Source organism: Lonchura striata, chromosome 33 (assembly GCF_050655825.1).
Source record: "Lonchura striata isolate lonStrDom1 chromosome 33, ASM5065582v1, whole genome shotgun sequence".
NCBI classification, from domain to species: domain Eukaryota; kingdom Metazoa; phylum Chordata; class Aves; order Passeriformes; family Estrildidae; genus Lonchura; species Lonchura striata.
In genome coordinates this window covers 4,383,089-4,402,322 of record NC_140735.1, presented here as the reverse complement: position 1 = coordinate 4,402,322, position 19,234 = coordinate 4,383,089, and positions in this window count along the sequence as shown.

The following is a 19,234-nucleotide window of genomic DNA, read 5'->3' as shown; positions in this document are numbered from 1 at the left end:
TGGCTGAGCACCACGAGGCCTCTGAGCGCCACGCGACGCATCTCTCTGGACTTGCTCTGCAGGTGCCTTGTCATGATCTGCAGGACGTTTTCACCGTATTCACTCAAGTCCAGGCAGTCCAGGACCTGAAAGGCACGGAGCAGTGACAGGAGTGCCCAGCTGGCAGGAGCTCAGAACCGCACAGGGCTGAGCCAAGGCAGCAGCACAGGGCACCATCCCTGGCAGCTGCGGCTACCAGAGGGCAGAGGTGTGGGAGGCAGCTGAGCGAGGCAGCGCTGGCCATTGGGCTCACCTCCACCAGGAAGGCCAGGGCAGGCAGTTCCCAGTCTGAATTGTCTTGGCTGAGTAAGTCAAAGAGGCAGGATGCCATGCTGCAACACCAGATGATGGAGACACGGCGCATCTCCCTGGTGGGGAGAAACAGGCACCATTGCTCCTGAGCTGAGTGGCCAAACCTCTCCCAGGGCTGACTCACAGAAGTCTGGTCTTCTCCCGAGCACTCCCCAGCACGGGTGCTTTGGGAGGCAGCTGCTCCAGGGCACCCTCCTTTCCCAGCCCATTCCAGTCTGCTCATCCCTCCCTTGAGGGCAAGGCCCTGCCGCCCATGAGCACAGGGACTGCGTGGGGTGATCTGGGCACAAAGGAGAGGGGCGGTGGGGAGAATGAGGTCTCACCTGGCCAGCAGACCCACTGCATAGTGGTGGGTGTTGGCACAGAGCAGTGTGTCCCAGGCACACCTGCGTTCCATTGCTAGCACCACGTCCTCGTACTGCATTTGGCAGAGCAGGGCCTTCAGGGTCTGCAGTGCAAAGCTGTGTGCAGAGCAAAGCCCAGGTCACGCTGGGAGGCCCGGCTCCTGCCTTGGGAGCATGGCAGGGATGGGGAGACTGGGAAGACTGGCATGGAGCACCTGTTGGGGTGGGCGGCAAGGCCGTGTTGCTCCTGGCATCTCTTCCAGAAGGTATCCACCTCTTCTGGCATATTCAGCGTGCTGATGTAAGCTTGGAAGAGCAGACGCAGAAAGAGGTTGGGGAAATACTCCAGCACTACAGGTGGACACCAGGTCAGATTGAAGAGCCTCCACAGTGTCAAGGTTGCCTGCAAGAAATAAAACAGCCAGAGACAGCAATCAGTGCCAAGACATGCATGTGGCATGGCCTCAGCCTGTGAGGGAGAGGCCAAGGGAGACACATGGGGAGCAGCCAGCCTGGTGCCCCAGAACCTTTCCCCCAAGCCAGGTTTCAGCCCAGCGCCTGAGGCAGGGAGATGCAGCTGGGGGCAGGGCAGAGAGCAAGCTGCTGGAGAGGTGGCCTGGGGGCTGGCAAAGGCCGCTTCCAGAAACTCACAGCCAGGGCAAAGACCCCTGTGCTGTCCCCATCGGAGGTGTACACGCTGTCCTCTGGCCAGGCGCTCAGCACATCGAGAAGGATCTGTAGCGCCGGCTCCGCGGTCCTGCTCGAGGACATGATGGTCCCCCACATGATCACGGCAGCCCTGTGGGGCCAGAGCTCTGTGTCAGGGGGGTCTCAGCCACAGCAGCGTGGCCTGGGCAGCTGCAGGGGCCTGCACTGGCCCTCAGCCCTGCCTCTGACTCCTGGCCCTGGCTGGCAGCAGCCAGCCAGCCCACGTGGGCCCAGGCCCTGAGGGGCAGGGAGGGAGCATGGCAGCAGGCTCCGGAGTTGACATGCCAGGACTGGAAAACAGAGGGGCCAGAGGCTCCTGGAACTCTCCACCTGTCTGTCAGGGACAGGCTCTACGGGGTGGGGGGGCCGGTGAAGCCTAAGGCCTCAAGGCAGGTGGGGATGCCATGCCTGTCACACGATGGGGCCCAGCGCAAGAGAGTGATCAGCACGTCACAGGGGTATTCCTTGGTCAGCTCCAGAAGGGCCTTGTCCAGCCTGTGCTCAGCAGATTTGTTGGCCGTGAGCCACTGGTGGATGTACCTCACCATGGCTGGCACCTACAGAAGGCACAGGGAGACTTGGAGAGCTGCCAGGGCAGCAACTTGCCCAGCTTCCCCTGAGGAGTGCTTCCCTTTCCACCACATTGGGCTGGACCTCACAGGCTGAGGAAGCCCAGCAGACCCAGCAAGATGTGCCACACCATTCCTGGGGCAATCAAGCCCTTGCCCCAGACTGCTTACTTGCTTTGCATTGGAGACACCCTTCTCCACCAGCAAATTCAGCATGGCAGCACTGGTCTCAGCACTGAAGAGGTGAAAGCTTGCCAAGATCCCGGTGCGCACACCAATGGTCTCTTCCTGCCTAATGCACGTGATGAATTGACAGATGGTCTGCAGGAGAAGAGCAGGAAGAGAGAGAGAATGCATGGAGTGCTCCAACCACTCTGTGCTGGGCTGAGCAGTGCCAGCAGGCCCAGCCCAGATGGGGATGGCCACAGGTACCTGCGCTGTTCTGCGGAAGCGGCCATGGGCGGGTTCCTGTTCTTGTGTCCGGTCCAGGGCTGCATCTGGTAAAGAGCGAGCGCGGCCAGAGCTGCTGAAAGGCTGCAGGAGAGGCTGGAGAACACAGCCCAGCCCTGTTCTCGCCCGGCAGGGAGAACCTCGCAATGCCCCAGGGATGGAGCTGCCATGTGGTTCAGCCCCAGCCCAGCTTCTGTCGTATCCATGGGCATGTGCGATGGGATGGGATGGGATGGGATGGGTTGTGGCCAAGCTGGCTGCAGCCACCAGCCATGCAGCCCAGCAACCCAGCTCTGCCACTCACCCTCCTGCAGCTGCTTGAATGGCACCATCTCTTCAGTCTCGTGCACTGGGGCAGCTCCAGGGCCTTCTTCCTCTTTCTCCACCCAGGCCAGCTTGGGCAGTCTTGGGGGTCTCTGCTCCATGTCAGTGACTGGATCTGTGGCTACTTGCAGGAGAGATACCTCGGAAAACTCCGAGTCAGCAAGTCCTGCTTTTGTGCCTGCACGGCACCTTCAAGACAGAAGCCTCAGGAAGGCTCAAGACAGCAAGTCCTGCACACTGGTCTCGAGGGCTCCTGCCACAAGGACAGGAGACTCCTGTCAAGGATTGTGCTCTCGCCTCGAGGGCACTGGTGACAGGGATGGGAGATGCCTCCAGGGCACCAAGTCCCACGCTCTGCCCTTGAGGGCACCTGCAGAATTGAAGCCTAGGAAGGCCACGGGTCAGCAAGTCCTGTGGTCTGGCCTCGACAGCTGCAGGAATAATGCCTCAGAAATCTCTGGGTCAGACACGAACGAGTGCCCTGTGCGGGGGCTCCTCACAGCACTGCTCTGTCCCGTCCTGTCCCGTCGCGTGCTTGGAGCACTGTGGCATGGTCCTGTCACCGTCAGCTCCTATGTCACCACGTGTCACAAAGGTCCCTTTGACACACTGTTCCATGCCATAGTGACCATGCTGCAGCGTGTCACAAAGGGCCCCTGCACACACTGCCCCCTGCACTATGGCCGCCCCTGGCCCACCCAAAGTGGCTCAGGTTGGAAGGAATCCCTCACCCCAAGTGTCTGAGACAGCCCAACAGGGTCTTCAGGAATGACTCAGACCATCAGCAAACGCTGCCCTGCTCTGTGGGCTCAGGGCAGCAGAAGGAGCCCCCAGGGCTGCCGACGCAGCCATGCTGGGAAGGTCACAGGGCCTTCCATGGAATCTGGCACGGCCTCCTTGGGACACGTCCCAGCCCTTGGCCATCCTAAACCTACGGGTGTGGCACACACAAGGAACTGTCGGCCAGGGTAGGAATGTTGCTCTGAGCCCTGGGGCCCAGGGAGCGCTGACACCAGCAGGTGAGGCAGAGTCCCTGCCCAAGCAGACTTGCCACCCCCCGAGCATTGGCAGCGCTGGTGCTGTGTCCTGCCCCAGAGACCTGTGCCCCCGGGGGCTTCTGTGCCAGAGGGAGCCAAAGCCCAGGTGCACTGGGGGCTGTGCTCCTGCCTGCAGGGTCTGTTGGCAGGAGCACCTGGAGCAACTGCCGGCAGCGCTTGCTCTCTGTCAGAAGCTCTTACTCCATGCTGAAATTATTTTCTCATTGAAGTTACTGCCTTCAGCATAAAAACACCTTAGCGGCAAAGGCACAGGAAAATCTGGCAAGGAAGAATCCTCAATTCAGGAAAGCTTGACATCCCATTGTTCAACTCAAGTAGTTCCAAAACACTGAAAACTTCCCAAATTATTTGGGATGGCCTGAAGAGGTGAAGATTTGGAATTTTGCTTCCCATCTCAAAGTAACAACTCATTTGCCTTAACCTCATCCATTGAGGGTCACTTTACAGAACATAACACTACACAAAAAAGGGCAAAACCAAGGACCATTCTTTGGTTTGCAAATGGTTTTCTATGAAGGGATGATAATACCCGAGGTCTCTTAAGGATTAAAAGCTCTCAAGAAATGAAAGTCCACTCCTTGGTACAAAAGTAGCTCAAACAAATGAGTAGATGGCAAAAGGGCTAATCCTCCCCTGCTACAGATACCTAATTGTCCAATAAAGTACAGCTCTCCCCTCTTGTTCCCTTCAGGAGAATCAGGACCATGAAAAGGAAAAGTCATAAATATTCTTTCTGCCCTCCATAACCACAGCTGTGCCAAAGCACAGATGCTGCCTTGAAAGTGACTCTAATTCCAGCCTAGAGCTCTCACCTCCCAGACAACTCCTCCCCCAACACCCCACCAACATCAACCCCCCCAAACTCCTGCACAGATGCCCTCAACACCCCGTCAGGGGCCCCAGCTGTCCCCGTCCCTCTGCAGAGCTTTCCCACCCTCCAGCAGACGCCCTGGTTCCCTGCACATGCCATGGGATGGCACTCGGAAGGATCTGCTCCAAGGCCTTCCCCTGGAGCAAGCTCAGGCTGCCAGGCCTATGGATCCTGGATCATCCTTCCCACCAAGCCTTCCTGTGCACGGCTGTTCCATCTGCACCTCTGGGCTCAGCTCAGACTTCTCCACTAAACCAGGAGTGCTGGTAAAGGACGGAGAGCAGCCTGGCAAGCTCTTTCTCCAGCTCCCTCTTTACTCTTGGGGAGGTAGAACATTCCACAGGAAAGCAACTGATGCCACAAGGAGAGGGGTGGCCTCAAGCACCTTTGGCAATGAAACAAAGCCTTTGTTTGACATAAGTAAGCCCAAGCAATTCCCAAAAGTAAACAGGTAATTAGCACAGCCATACATAAGTACACAGCACCAGTTAGCATAAGAAAAACCTGGCAGGCCTAACTTGACCTGAGAGTGACTTGACAAAAAGCTTTAGACATAGTGTACCAGAAGAACTAAGGGCAAGTGTGAAGACAGCCCTGTGCAGGGAAGCCATGAGGAAGACTTTGTGCTGCTTTAGGGCATGGAGACCGCTCCTGGCCAGCGCCTGGACATCAGCATCAAGGATAGGAATCTGACCCAATGTATTTCCAACCCCCTGCCTATCGAATCGCCTCAGCAGTGTAAAGATGGATGGTATGTTTGGTACAATTCCTGCATCAACCCACTGAAATTTATACGTGACGGAGGAATATTTGAGTGGGGTGCAGACCCTGCCCTCCCACCAGGTCAATAAAAGAGCTTTTGGTGGACAGTGCATTTGCCTGCCAATTTCTTTGAATGAGGGAGACCCCTCAGGACTGCTATATCCTGAGGGAACAACATTGGCCTTGACCTGTAGGCAGCTGCACAAGCTTCAGATCTGCTGCCTCAGCTTCCAGGACGTCTCTTGGCCAGCATCCTGACGTGGATGCAGAACTGCTGTGAGGCACTGCTGGGACTCAGCAGGACAGGACTGCCTGTATTGTGTCCACATAGCACCCCTGACACTGCCAGGGTCATCCCGAAACCAGACAAATGCTCAGGTGTCAGCAGAGGGGAGCAAGGAGCCCTGGGCTCCTCTCAAGGTGTCTCAGCTGGGCTCGCTCCACAACACGCCCCCATTTTAAGGCCTGCTGATGCCCAGCTGCCAGAAAGGCCTACCTTGTTCTCTTCAAGATGCACAGGGAGAGCCAAGGAGCAGGACACCTTGGGAAGCAATCCTTCTAAGCCTTTTCTGCAGCCAGACACACACCAAGATCAGCCAAGACTCTCCACGCTGCCTGGCCCACACAGCCAAGCTCTGTGCTGGCCCTGGGCCACAGCAGCTTCTACCAAGCAAGGGCAAATGCATGTAGCCAAGAGTTGAAACACAGCAGACAGGGAAGATGTGAAAAGTTTGTGCGTAAAGGCTGTTAATTCACAGTTCTCAGAGAGCTTTGGGGCTCACAGCTGGACAGAGATGCTCCTGCTCACACCTCTGTCCAAAGCGGGGGATCACACCTTGCTACTACTGCTTGGGTTGGTCTCTGCAGGTCGAGGCGGATGCCAAACCTGCTCTTCACAGCCTTCTCACTTGCCCTGCCCCTCTGCCAAGCACAACATGCCTCAAGGACTGAAAGGACCCCAGAGAACCAAAGGGGGACCCTTGCACCTGCATCACTGGGAGCTCCCTGGGAAGCACTGTCCTTGAGAAGCAAGCCCCTTTCCTCCAAAGGCATTTCCCCAAATGTGTAGCTTTCCTGGGGAACACCAACACACTCTTAAGAAAAGCTGGCGAGGCTGAACAATTTCCGGTCTTCTCAGGACAGCCATTCCAGCTGTAGCTCGTATTCCCCCAAGTGTGTTTCCAGGTGGAGGCTCAGAGGTGCAGCCCCAGGCCCTCTACAAGCACAAGCTGCCCACTGCCTCTTCACCTGCCTCAACTCCAGCCTGTGGTCATGGCAGCAAAACCAGGCTGTTCCCAACCAGAGCCCAGAGCCCTGTTCCCGCAGGATGCTCTTGCCAGCACCTTCCAGGACTCTCTGCTGTGCACGCAGCGTTTTTCATGCCTGCTCTCAACAGGCCTTGGAAGGCAGAGCACAACCTGGCTGGCTCTGCCACCAGCACACCCCAAAGACAGGTGGAGGAAGAAGCAGCATGGGTTGTTTTGCAGCCATACCCAGGAGAAACTGGAAGGTGCCCTCCCTCTGGTCTCACTTGGTTGGCTTTCTGACTGGCTCTGAGGCTGGGGCTGCCATTCCTTGGTTCTGGGGACCAGAACCACACCTGGGATCCCGGCACTGCCTGACGGCGCTCCAGGCTCTGGCACAGTCTGAATCTCGGCACCGTGCTGCTTCTTCATTTGCTCTTATAGGCACACCCAAAGCTCTCGGTTAAGCCCAGATGGTCTCTGGTTCTGCCCTCTCTAGGGACTGCAGCTCCCTGCCCAGGCATTGCAGCTCGCCCGGCCAGCCCCTGCTGACTGCCCACTGCCCTCATTCACACTCAAGGAGGTCTGAGATGAAATCAGAACACCCAGACAAGGATAAGAAAGGAGGGCACTCGCCACCCACGGGGGAGCCAATGGTTGAGATCATCACCAAGTCCCTGACGTACAAAAGTCTCTGTAATCTGCACAAAGACATTGTACGACAGGGACATGAGGCTTATACAACCTGGTTACTGCGGGTCTGGGACCTTATGGGAACAGGCATGCGACTGGATGGTGGTGAGGCAAGGAATTTGGGACCCTTGACCCAGGAGCCAGGTATGAATCAGATTTTTGTAAGGGAGCCAGGCTCCCTTTTCCTCTGGGAGCGGCTTTTAATGAATGTCAGAGAGAGGTTTGTCTACGAGGAGAGAATGCAGGAGCACCACCATAGAATGAGCTGGAAGACCCCTGAGGAAGGGATCCAACAGCTGAGAAAAGTGGCAGTATTGGAGGTACTCTTTGGGAGGGATGGACAGCATGATAATGACCCCGACAAGGTCAGGTGCACAAGGGCAAATGCTGTGGAGTCTGGCAAATCTAGGGCCATGTCAATACACCACCTTCATTGCAACGATTACTGCTGATACCAACCGAGAGACAGTGGGTTCTGCTGCCAACAAGTTTAGAAATTGTGAGAGTATGGTCAATGCAGGCTCATGCCTCTGCTGTGATCAAGGAACTCAAAGAGGAGTTTAAAGAGGAGATGAGGAAGATGAAGGAGGAGGTGAGGAAGATCAGTGCAGCACCAGTGCAAGTCACAGGCCCAATAGTCAGAGCCCAATACCCCCAGCTAGAGAGAGAGGATACACCCCACAAGCTGACTTGTGGGGGTTTTTTTGCATGGGGAAGACATGGGAAGGAGAGATGGGAAACCCACTTCTGTTCTGGCAGTGAGGGTGCGTCCATTCAAGGAGGGAAACACTAACCAAGGGAATTCCAGTAAAGTGAAGGTAGCCTCAGCCTCCCATGACCGAGCTGCTGGGTATGATCTGTCAGATCCCCTTGAAGCTACCACTAGTATGTATGCCTAGGAAAGAAATAATAAACGGGGTTAGAGGCCCCTGCCTCTAGCCAGAGAGAGGCACAGGAAAACTGGATCTTCTGGATGGTGTGGATCCAATGGCCACAAACATATGATGCCTTAGTTGATCCTGGTGCACATTGTACCCTGATACCATCAGGACATGTGGGGGCAGAACCTGTTTCCATTGCTGGGGTGACGGGGGGATCACAACAATTGACCCTGTTGGGAGCCGAGGTGAGCCTGACTGGGAAGGAGCGGCAGAAACATCCATTGTGACCGGCCCAGAGGCCCCGTGTGTTCTGGGCATAGACTTCCTCCGGAACGGCTATTACAAAGACCCAAAGGGACTCAGGAGGGCTTTTGGCATAGCTGCTGTAGAGGCAGAAGACATTAAGCAATTGAACACCTTGCCTCGACTATCAGAGAACCCATCTGCAGTAGGACCCCTGAGGGTGGAAGAGCAACAAATACTAATTGCCACCTCGACAGTGCACGACTGGCAGTATCGGATATATCGAGGTGCTGTGATCCCCATCCAGAGGATGATCCATGAGCTGGAGAGCTAAGGGGTGTTCAGCAAAACCCACTTGCCCTTCAACAACCCCACTTGGCCTGTGCGCAAGTCTGGCAGAGAATGGAGATTGTGCATTATTGTGCCTTGAATGAAGTGACTCCACTGCTGAGCGCTGCTGTGCCAGACATGCTGGAACTCCAGCACGAGCTGGAGTCCAAGGCAGCAAAGTGGTACGCCACTATTAACATTGCTAAGGCGTTTTTCTCCATTCTTCTGGCAGCAGAATGCAGGCCTCAGTTTGCTTTCACATGGAGGAGCGTGCAGTGCACCTGGAACCGACTGCCCCAGGGGTGGAAGCACAGCCCCACCATCTGCCATGGACTGATCCAGGCTGCACTGGAAAAGGGAGAAGCTCCTGAACACCTGCAGTAAAACGATGGCATATTTGTGTGGGGGAACACAGCAATGGAAGTGTTTGAGAAAGAATAGCCCATCATCCAGATTCTGCTTGAAGTCAGCTTCGCCATCAAGAAGAGCAAAGTCAAGGGACCTGCCCAAGAGATCCAGTTCCTGGGAGCAAAGTTGCAAGACAGACAGAGTCACATTCCCACTGAGGTCACAAATAAGATCACTGCGATGTCTTCACCAAGCAGCAAGTGTTGTGGCGCGGCATGCGCTCCTCGCCGCGGCACCCCGAGCGGTGCCGTGCTGGGCGGTGAGGGAAGAGAACGGGCGGCCGCTTTCCCCCGCAAGCTCTGCAGTTTCAGTTCGTGGCGCGCAGGTACAGACGAAGGCGACACGGGACTTGGGGGTGAACGAGATGGTTTTATTCCATGAGCCCCAAGACCCCGGCAGGCGGGGGGGCAAAGGTTTTATACAGAATTCAGGAGGAGGGGTGTAGGAACAGCAACCAATGAGGGAATAGCAGGGGAGGAGTTTAGGGCAGAACTAACATCTGGAAGCTGAGGAGGGGGCTAGAATGAATGACAGGGAAGGTTCTAGGGAAAGAGGCAGGGAAAGGGGGGTTGGGGGGGGGAAACAGATATTAAACAAATATCAAATGAAAGAAAAACACACCACCGCATCTCCCTCTTTTCCTTTACAAAAAGAAGGAGAATTTTGTGGTTTAAGCAAATTAATAAAACATGCAAATAATATAAAATCATATGATAACATTGTAAATTATTTAAAGGACATGAAAGACACATTATTGCATTTATAGGGCAGGAAGAGTAGTAACAGCCTAAATTAGACACAAGACTGCACAAAACTTGCTGTTTTGCTGCTCTGAGTAACAATCTAAAATAATGTAAATAATATAAATAATTGAAATAGAATGAAATAATTGACAGAAATTAAACTAAAAAATTTAATTAGAATGATTAAAATTACAACTATCTAATTTGAATAAAATAATTAAATGGAATTATTGGAATTAAATATAATAAAAGATCAACTAAATATAACTAATAAATTTTTAAATTTCGCAGCAATGCAGCAAGCCTGAAGCGATATAGTAGCTGAGTGATTCTTGTAGCAATAATGGTTAAACACAGCCTTTAAGTTAAAAAATATCAGAAAAGACTGAATTAATTATAATTACAACAAAACAACTTAATATAAAATCAAATTGTAACATTACATATTATTAAAAAACCATAAATTGAAAGACATTAAAAAATTATAAACTAATTGTGATTACAACATATGAAATATATAAAAACTTTATCTGGAATATATAAAATTGTCCTAAATCAAAGTCCAAATTAAGGGTACAAAGCACAGCAGGATTTGTGACTTCATCTGATTTAGAATTTGCTTCGTCGCGGTGCTTGTGATGTTTAGCTTTTTAAATTCTTAAAGCAGAGTCAGCGGATAACGGCGCTTGTCTTAAAGTAGAGTTAGCAGATAGCGATGTGGTTTGTTCAATTTGAATGTCCGTTTGAGAGGTGGGCATAATATCTTGAGTATTAATTAACTGGGATGATTTTTTTTTTCTATAAAATATAACTCAACAAACAGATTATTCAAAAATAATCAAAAGCAAAAAGAGGAATTCGTAGTTAAATAAAAAGGAGTATTGGGTAGGGTACATTAAGGAATAGGATAGGGGAATCAGACAATCACTTAATTAGTGATTGCCATGATTAACAGGGGGTATCGGTAAGGGGTGGACCGGGGCGCCGCCATTTCAGGGGGAAGACAAAATGACGGATCCCCAGTCCCGGGTTTCGGCTCCATTTCCTCGGGAGAAGATCCCTCCCGACCCTCCCCCCGGAGGACGAGCCCGAAGAAGGATGGGGGAATATCCAACCCCGCCTCCCCACAATAGGGACTAGCCTCGTGCAGGGACGGTGCAGGGCTATTGGGGGAGAGATGGGACTGGCGGGAAACCAGGGGCGGAAAAGAAGGGTCAAGGCGGGAAATGGGTCCCGAGCGGCGTGGCCAGCGCCATCTTGGGAGGGGGTGCTGGGTACACTGCACTTGGCCTGAGCAGTGTCCAGCAGGGCACTTGGGGCGGCTCGGCCACAGCAATCCCCAAGGGAGGATAGGAAAGGGTTTTAGGAAAGTCCGACGGGATGGGGGCATAGGGAGCTTCACAGAAGCAAAAAGGGGAAATTTATAGGAGGGGGGGGGGGGCCGCCCGACGCAGCTGGATGTCGGCGCAATGCGTGGGTGTAAAGGGCCCCTTTTAACAACGCTCCTATAGCTAACGTGTCGCCCTCTTAGCTGATCCCTACTGGTGTCTTTTCTACCCCCTCCGTCCAGCCCAGAATGGGGAGGGGAGGATAGAGAAGACAACTTTTTCGAGGAGAAGAAAAAGCGATCTAATCTAGGTCCCCACAGAAGACTAGGCGAAGGATAGCACTCAGTGCTAGCTTCCCCCAGAAAAAGAAAACTCACCCGCTTGCCAGGGACATGCACGGCTACAGCCCCAGTCTGGGCGCAGACGGGGGTTAAAACGCGAGAAAAAAAAAAAGTGGCAGACTCAGCCGCCCGTCGGGGCGATCCCCACCCCGTGTAGCCTACCTTACCTTGCAGGCTCGGACGGAGATGGCTTGAATCTTCTCCTCGACTCGATGGAAAAGTCGCACTAAAAACTGGGGATGTTCCTTCTCTTTCGGTTTGGCCCTTCCGGAAGCCTGGGTGTTCCCGTTAAACCAAGACTCGTCCCCGAAGCCTTGGTTTCGGCCACTATCAGCCTCCGGTGGTCTCGCTGCAGATGCTGACCGAGGAACCTCTTCTCGGTCAGTCCCTCTTCAGGTTCCCCCGAGCCGCTGCCAAAACCGCTCTCTGTGTCCTCGGGTAAGTCTGCCCGCCAAAAAGCTCTGCAGCCCGGCTGCCCGTGCAGCGCGGCTGCTCCCGGGCGGGAAGATGGCGAGAACAAAGAGGGTCCCGGAGCGTCAGTTTTTCGCTCGGCGCTCAGCTCCTCTTAGCATCAGGCAGAGCTTTTACGGCCGTAGATGTTCCTCTTCCCTCCTTCTTCTTCTGTGAGGCGGGCGCCCCCATGAATTTGCCCGTTTTTTTTTACAAGACGAAGGAGGGAACCATCCTCTGCTACCATATGTTGTGGCGCGGCATGCGCTCCTCGCCGCGGCACCCCGAGCGGTGCCGTGCTGGGCGGTGAGGGAAGAGAACGGGCGGCCGCTTTCCCCCGCAAGCTCTGCAGTTTCAGTTCGTGGCGCGCAGGGACAGACGAAGGCGACACGGGACTTGGGGGTGAACGAGATGGTTTTATTCCATGAGCCCCAAGACCCCGGCGGGCGGGGGGGCAAAGGTTTTATACAGAATTCAGGAGGAGGGGTGTAGGAACAGCAACCAATGAGGGAATAGCAGGGGAGGAGTTTAGGGCAGAACTAACATCTGGAAGCTGAGGAGGGGGCTAGAATGAATGACAGGGAAGGTTCTAGGGAAAGGGGCAGGGAAAGGGGGGTTGGGGGGGGGGAAACAGATATTAAACAAATATCAAATGAAAGAAAAACACACCACCGCAAGCAAGAAGGAAACACAAGTTTTCCTATGCACCATTAGCTTTTGGAGAATGCACATTCCCGAGTACAACCAGATTGTGAGCCTTCTTTACCTGGTCACCCACAAGAAGAACGATTTTCACTGGGGCCCTGCGCAGCTGCAAGCCTTTGCCCAGATCAAGCAGGAGATCGCTCATGCTGTAGCCCTTGGCCCAGTCAGGACAGGACCTGAGGTCAAGAATGTGCTCTACTCTGTAGCCAGGAGCAATGGTTTGTCCTGGAGCCTTTGGCAGAAGGTGTCTGGGAAGACTCGAGGCTGACCACTGGGATTCCGGAGCCAAAGTTACAGAGGGTCTGAAACCAACTACACTCCTACAGAGAAGGAAATCTTGGCCGCCCATGAAAGAGTTCAAGCCACCTTGGAGGTGATTGTCATGGAAACACAGCTCCTCCTGGCACCCCGACTGCTGGTGCTGGGGTGGATGTTTAAAGGAAAAGTTTCCTCTGCCACCATGCCACAGACACCACATGGAGCAAAAGGATTTTTCTGCTGTCCTTCATAAGAGTAAATGTTGTTCTGTTCTCCTGTCCTTGTCACAGTGCTCACCCTGCATGAGGTGTGTCTGCAAGCCCTCCAACCTCTGGGCTTGGGGAGGGCAAGTGTTCCTGAGGAAACAGGGATGCGGCAGCTGGACTGGACTGACCCAAGGGATGTTCCATTCCATGTGACACCATGATCAGCAATCAACTGAGAGAACTGGGTGAATAGGGGGGTAGGGGATTAATTTCTGTTTGAAGAGATTTTTCTTTCAAAGCAGCACCTACACATACAGAATCTTATCCTGCCACAAGGTTGTCAAACATTTTCTGCTGATAGGCAATTTCCTGTGGATTTGCTTTTCTTCTGTTAGTGTGTCTTGCTGTGCATTTTTTAGTTGGGTTTGGAGGGTTTTTTTGGTCGGTTTTGTTTTTTTCCCTGTTGAACTGCCTTTCTTCTCATGCATACATTTTTTCTTCCTTTCCTTGTGGCTTGCTTGGCACCTGATGGCAAGACAAATTTACCCAACTCAGTCATCTTGCCCAGTTATGTTTAGCAGTCACCATTAACTAGATGAGTTCAGTCACAGACTCCCTGCCATTTGGCAGCATCCACAAAGTATTGAAAGTGCATTTCATGTCCTTGTAGAGATAACAGAAATAATCCACAGTGGTGGTCAAGGGCTGGTCACTGAGGGATGTCACCAGGGCGTGGCTGCCAAGAGGACTCTGTACCATGGATGACATTTGACCCTCATTGTTCAGCCACATTCCCACCCACCCCATGTTCCACTTCTTTAGCCCAGCTCTCTCCAGTCTGGCTCTGAGGAGACCACAGCAGACCCTGTCACAGGCCTGCTGAACCCTGGGCACACAACATCCCCTTCTCTTCCCTCCCACGTGGGTTCTGCAGTCCCTGCCTTGTCCTGACAGTGCCTGGAATGGCTGCAGGAGGATTTGCCACATCCCCTTCCCTGCTGAGCCTGACCAGTCTGTGACTCTCCCAGTGCCCCTCCCTGCCCAGACTGGTTCCATGGCTGCCCTTCCCAAGGGCCCAGGACCCTCTGGGATGGCTCTGGCCTTTCCAGGGGGTTTGAGAGAGGTCCCACAGTGACACTGCCCAGCCTTCTCAACAGGCCTGACACCAAAGGCCTTTTCCACATCCCTCAGTCCCAGATCAGTGCCCAGAACACAGCACAGCCGATCCAGGTCCTCAGGGTGGTTCAGAAGGGAGGCAGCAGGGTTTTCTCCCCACAGACCCTCACTCCATCCAATGTCTCTCTTTGCAGTCCATGGCTGCCCTGAGCATTTTGTCCTGGAGCCTCCCTGCCCAGGATATTTGTCTCTATGCTGTCCTAACCACAGCCCAGCAAAGAATTCAGGTGGTTTCCCCGAGGATGTTACTCTCAGAGTAAAATGGCCTCAAGGTACTGTTTGTGCCACTGGAATTGTGCCACCCCCAAGTGCTGCTGATGGTGTTTGTGCTCACTCAGGTTCATCTCCCCACACACACAGGATGCACTGCTGAAATCTCCCCAGTACAGAGCAAACATGGCCTGCTGGCCTGGTCACTTGGTGTCCCTCCATGCAGGGACAAACAACCTCCTGCAGGTGGGGGAGAGGCCAGTGCTGGCAGTGGTGGTTGCAGGGGCTGGTGTGGGACAATTGTCGTGGGGCACTTTCCCAGGCTGTCCCCAGAACAAAGACACAGCCCAGGCCCTACTCTGCTGCTCCATCAGGGCCATGCCAGGAGCTCTGGCTGTGCCAGGACACTGCTGTGTGCCCTCCCTGCACACTCCCCCTCTGCCCAGGCACTGGGCTTTGCTGTGCCAGGGCATTCCTGGAGCACATTGCTGACAGCATCTCTGGAGGAGAGCAAAGCCTTCCTACCCTGCCCTCAGGAGATGCCCTTGGCTGATGGAGCTGCTGTGCTGGAGCCCAGCTGTGTCCCAGCAGTGCCCACGGCCTGTCCCTGCCTGTGGTCACAGCATGGACACGCAGCAGGACAGTGACCAAGCTGCCAGAGCACTGCGGCCTCACAGCCACCTCAAGGCTGGCAAGGAGAGGGTGGATTTGGGAAGGGCAGCTCCAAAAAGAACAATCCCTGCTGCTCCCTGGCAGTGCTGCTCTGCTGGAACTCTCTTCCCCTTCTCCCCTCTAATTTCATGCAGGCCTCAGAGCTGGGATCCCAGATAAAACAGGCACTGCAGGGTACTTTATTTTGTTCAAATGTAGCGATAGCACAAACCTGGTTAACAGAGCTTATAAGTCACATTCAAGAGGTAGACAGTGAATTAAATGGTGGGGGTTAAAAAATGTTATTGAGGATACTTTTATGAGCGAAAAAAACAATGAACATTACCCAAGGACCTGGACAGGCCTGTTGGGCGTGTCATGAGTTCCATTCCAAAAGTTTGGCAGAAGAAAACAGGCAATAGGTAGCTTCAGAGAAGCAGCCAGTCATCATTTTCCTCAGGGCATCCTTTCACTCCTGGTTCCTCAGGATGTAGATGAGGGGGTTCAGGGCTGGAGGCACCACCGAGTACAGAACTGACACTGCCAGATCCAGGGATGGGGAGGAGAGGGAGGGGGGTTTCAGGTAGGCAAAGGCTGCAGTGCAAGAAACAGGAAGAGCACAGACAGGTGAGGGAGGCAGGTGGGAAAGGCTTTGTGCCATCCCTACTCAGAGGGGATCCTTACCACAGCCCTGAAGATCTGCACATAGGAGAAAACCATGAACACAAAACAGGCAAATGACAAAAAGGCACTAACAGCAAGGAGCTCAAGTTCCCTGAGTTTAGAGTGTGAGCAGGAGAGTTTGAGTGTGGGATGGGATCATGCTCCAGCACAGTGTGGGTGGAGGGAGGCAGAGATCTCTGAAGCTTGCTCTTGGGGAAAGAGGTTTATTGGGGATCCAGGAATGCCCGAGCCTCGTGCTGTCAGGCGTAGCACGTGGCCGAGCTTAAGAGGACAGGGGAGGGGAGAGACAGACGGAGGGTTTAGGAGAGGAGAAGCCCCAGGGGGGGAGGAAGTCCAAGAAGGGGGAGAGGTTCCAAGAGTGGGGAGAGGTTCCAAGGGGGGAAGAAGTCCAAGAGACCGCATGGCCCCTCGGAGCTCCTTTATCAGGGGCTCCCAGATGGGCCGGGACAAGGCATGGGCCAATGGGGTTACAGACTTGATGTTTTAGGGGCAGGTACAGAGGTGTGGGATGAGCCACAATCTTTTGGGGGGTGGGATGGAAGAGTCCATTTCACTCCAGGATTCATCCAAGGGCAGAAGTGACATCCGGCTAGCTGAGAGAACAATCATATCTATCTATCATCTGCAACATTTGAGGACCTGTGGGATTTCACAGAAGAAATGGCCCAGGGCATTGCCCTGGCCCAGGGGCATGGAAAATGTATTGGCTGTGTGCAGCAGAGCATTGAGAAAGCCACTGGCCCAGGCAGCTGCTGCCATGTGGGCACAAGCTCTGCTGCCCAGGAGGGTCCCGTAGTGCAGGGGTTTGCAGATGGACACGTAGATGTTGTAGCACATGAAAGTGAGAAGGGAAACCTCTGCTGAAATGAAAAAGACAAACAGAAGCAGCTGTGCAGCACAGCCTGAGTAGGAGATGTCCCTGGTGTCCCAGAGGGAATTGTGCATGGCTTTGAGGACAGTGGTGCAGATGGAGCCCAGGTCGCTGAGGGCCAGGTTGAGCAGGAAGCACATGGGCGTGCGCAGGTGGTGGCCGCAGGCTCCGGCGCTGATGGTGCGGCCGTTGCCCAGGAGGGCAGCCAGGGAGATGCCCAGGAAGAGGCAGAAGTGCAGGAGCTGCAGCTGCCGCGTGTCTGCCAGTGCCAGCAGGAGGAAGGGGCTGACAGAGCTGCTGATGGACATTTCTGCCACAGGAAATTATTATCTCCTGAGGAGAAAACTACAGCACTAAGTCAGGCCACACTTCCATGAGCAAAGTCTATTTCATATCTCATAGCAATGGAACATTTAGGGTCTCTCCTTTTAAGAACACTTCTCTACATTCCCCTCACCTGGGCTCTTGGTTTTGCAGGAATTGAGAGCAGGGCTCAGGAGGATTCCTTCTTCTTGAGCAGTGAGAGATAACTGAGAATGCTGGGTGATCACCAATTAAATGAACTTGGAAACACCAAAAATCTTTTCAGCTCTGCTGTTTGCATTTTGCCCATCTGAAGAACTGAGCTGAGGGAATTCCTTGTATTTGTTCACCCAGCTGCAGCTGCCACAATCAGGAGTGGTTGTGGCTGTTTGAAATCCCTGACATTTCTAATGCACTGCAGGTGAAATCGTGTGGGTCTGAGAGGCACAGGGATGGTCTCTCAGTGCAGGGACAATGGAGCAGCTCTGGCCATCAGGGCTGGCAGCTTCGAGCTGCAGGAGAGGCATGCAGAGGAGTTCCCCTAGAGAGAACCAGGGCAGTGCTGCGAGCAGAGGCTCTGGGGTCAGACAGCACATGGACAGAGCCCTCGCCTTCCCTCAGGGTGCCTCACTGGGATCTCAGCTGTCTCCTGCCAAGCTGCTGCACAGAGGGATCACTGCAGCTGCCCAGGTGCAGGTGTCCAGCAGCATTTCCCTGGCTCTAACACTGAGCTGTCTCCTCCATGAGGATCCCACGCAGCCCAGAGACACCACGGGAGAGCTGTGCCTTCTGGAGGGCACCTGCAGCCCTGCAGGACACCCAGGGAATCAGCTGAAGGGCCCCTGAGGGCACCTGGGCACTCTGCTCCCACAGACACATGTCCACAGCAGGGTCCCAAGGCTCCCTGCCTGGACGGGCACCTGCCACCCCCAAACCCTGGCACTGCCTCAGAAAACCCAATGGTGGCAATGGGGACAACACAGGCATCTGGGCATGGCAGTGAAATGTCACAATGCTCCTGCCAGGGGAGGAGGGACAGAGAGACTGATGGAAATCATGGCCTTGTCCTTCCCTGACTGGGCTCTGGCTGCTGCAGGGCTCTGCACAGCCGAGCCCGTGTGGGATGAGGTCAGGGGCTCTGCTTGGGATGGGAAAGGAGCCTGGGCAGGAGCTGCAGGGGGAAGGTGTCTGAGCCACAGGGACAGCAGGGAGGTGGCACATCCCCCTGCCCGGCATTTGTGGCAGCAGCTCCCTGTCCCTCCCTGCCCATGTCTCTGCTGAGGGGGCTGTTCCTGCCAGCAGCGTCTCCCTGTGCCCAGCTCCACTCCCTGCCAGCGCTCACTGAGCCCATCCCCACCCCACGGCCCTGGGGCAGCTCTGCCTGTGCAGGGACATGTCCTGTGCCTCTGAGGGAGCAGCAGGGAAGCCCCGCTCTGGAGCTTGTTCTGCTCCATGCCAGGTCATCCAGGAGAGCCACCCTGACAGGTCCTGTCAGTGCTGGCATTGTCAGAGACACTTCCAGGAACTCACCTGCATTGCTCTGCAGCCAGAGACTCAGCATGTCCAGGGGCTGTGCAGATTTCTCCCCTGATGGGGTCTCTCCTGTCCTGCCACCCCAGGCTGCCTTTGACCTCTTTGGCACTGCTGCTGCCTGCCCTTGCTGCCTGCAGGTACTGCCCTGTCTGCCGTATGGCTACATCCTCTGCCCCAGAGGAACTGGGAGAGGCCTTGCAAAAGATCATGGAAAGTGGGGCACGGGCCAGCCTTAGGAGAAGCCTCCAGGAATGGAAGTGGAATTTTCCTAGAGGCAGAGAATGATTCATTCAAACGCTGTGAAGATTTCTCCCCTAGTGAGAGCTCAGTCACCCTCCCAGCCCAGACTGCCTCTCCTCTCTCTGTGCCTCTGTGCTGTGCCCGGGCTGGCTGCAGGCAGTGCCCCAGCCCTGCTGGGCTGTGCCCAGGAGCTGCTCCTGGCCAGAGCTGTCTCTCTGCAGCGCTGCCCTGGCCAGGAGCTGCCTCTGTGCCAGGAGCCCGGCCCAGCTCAGCAGCACAGACACAGCATCAGGACTTCT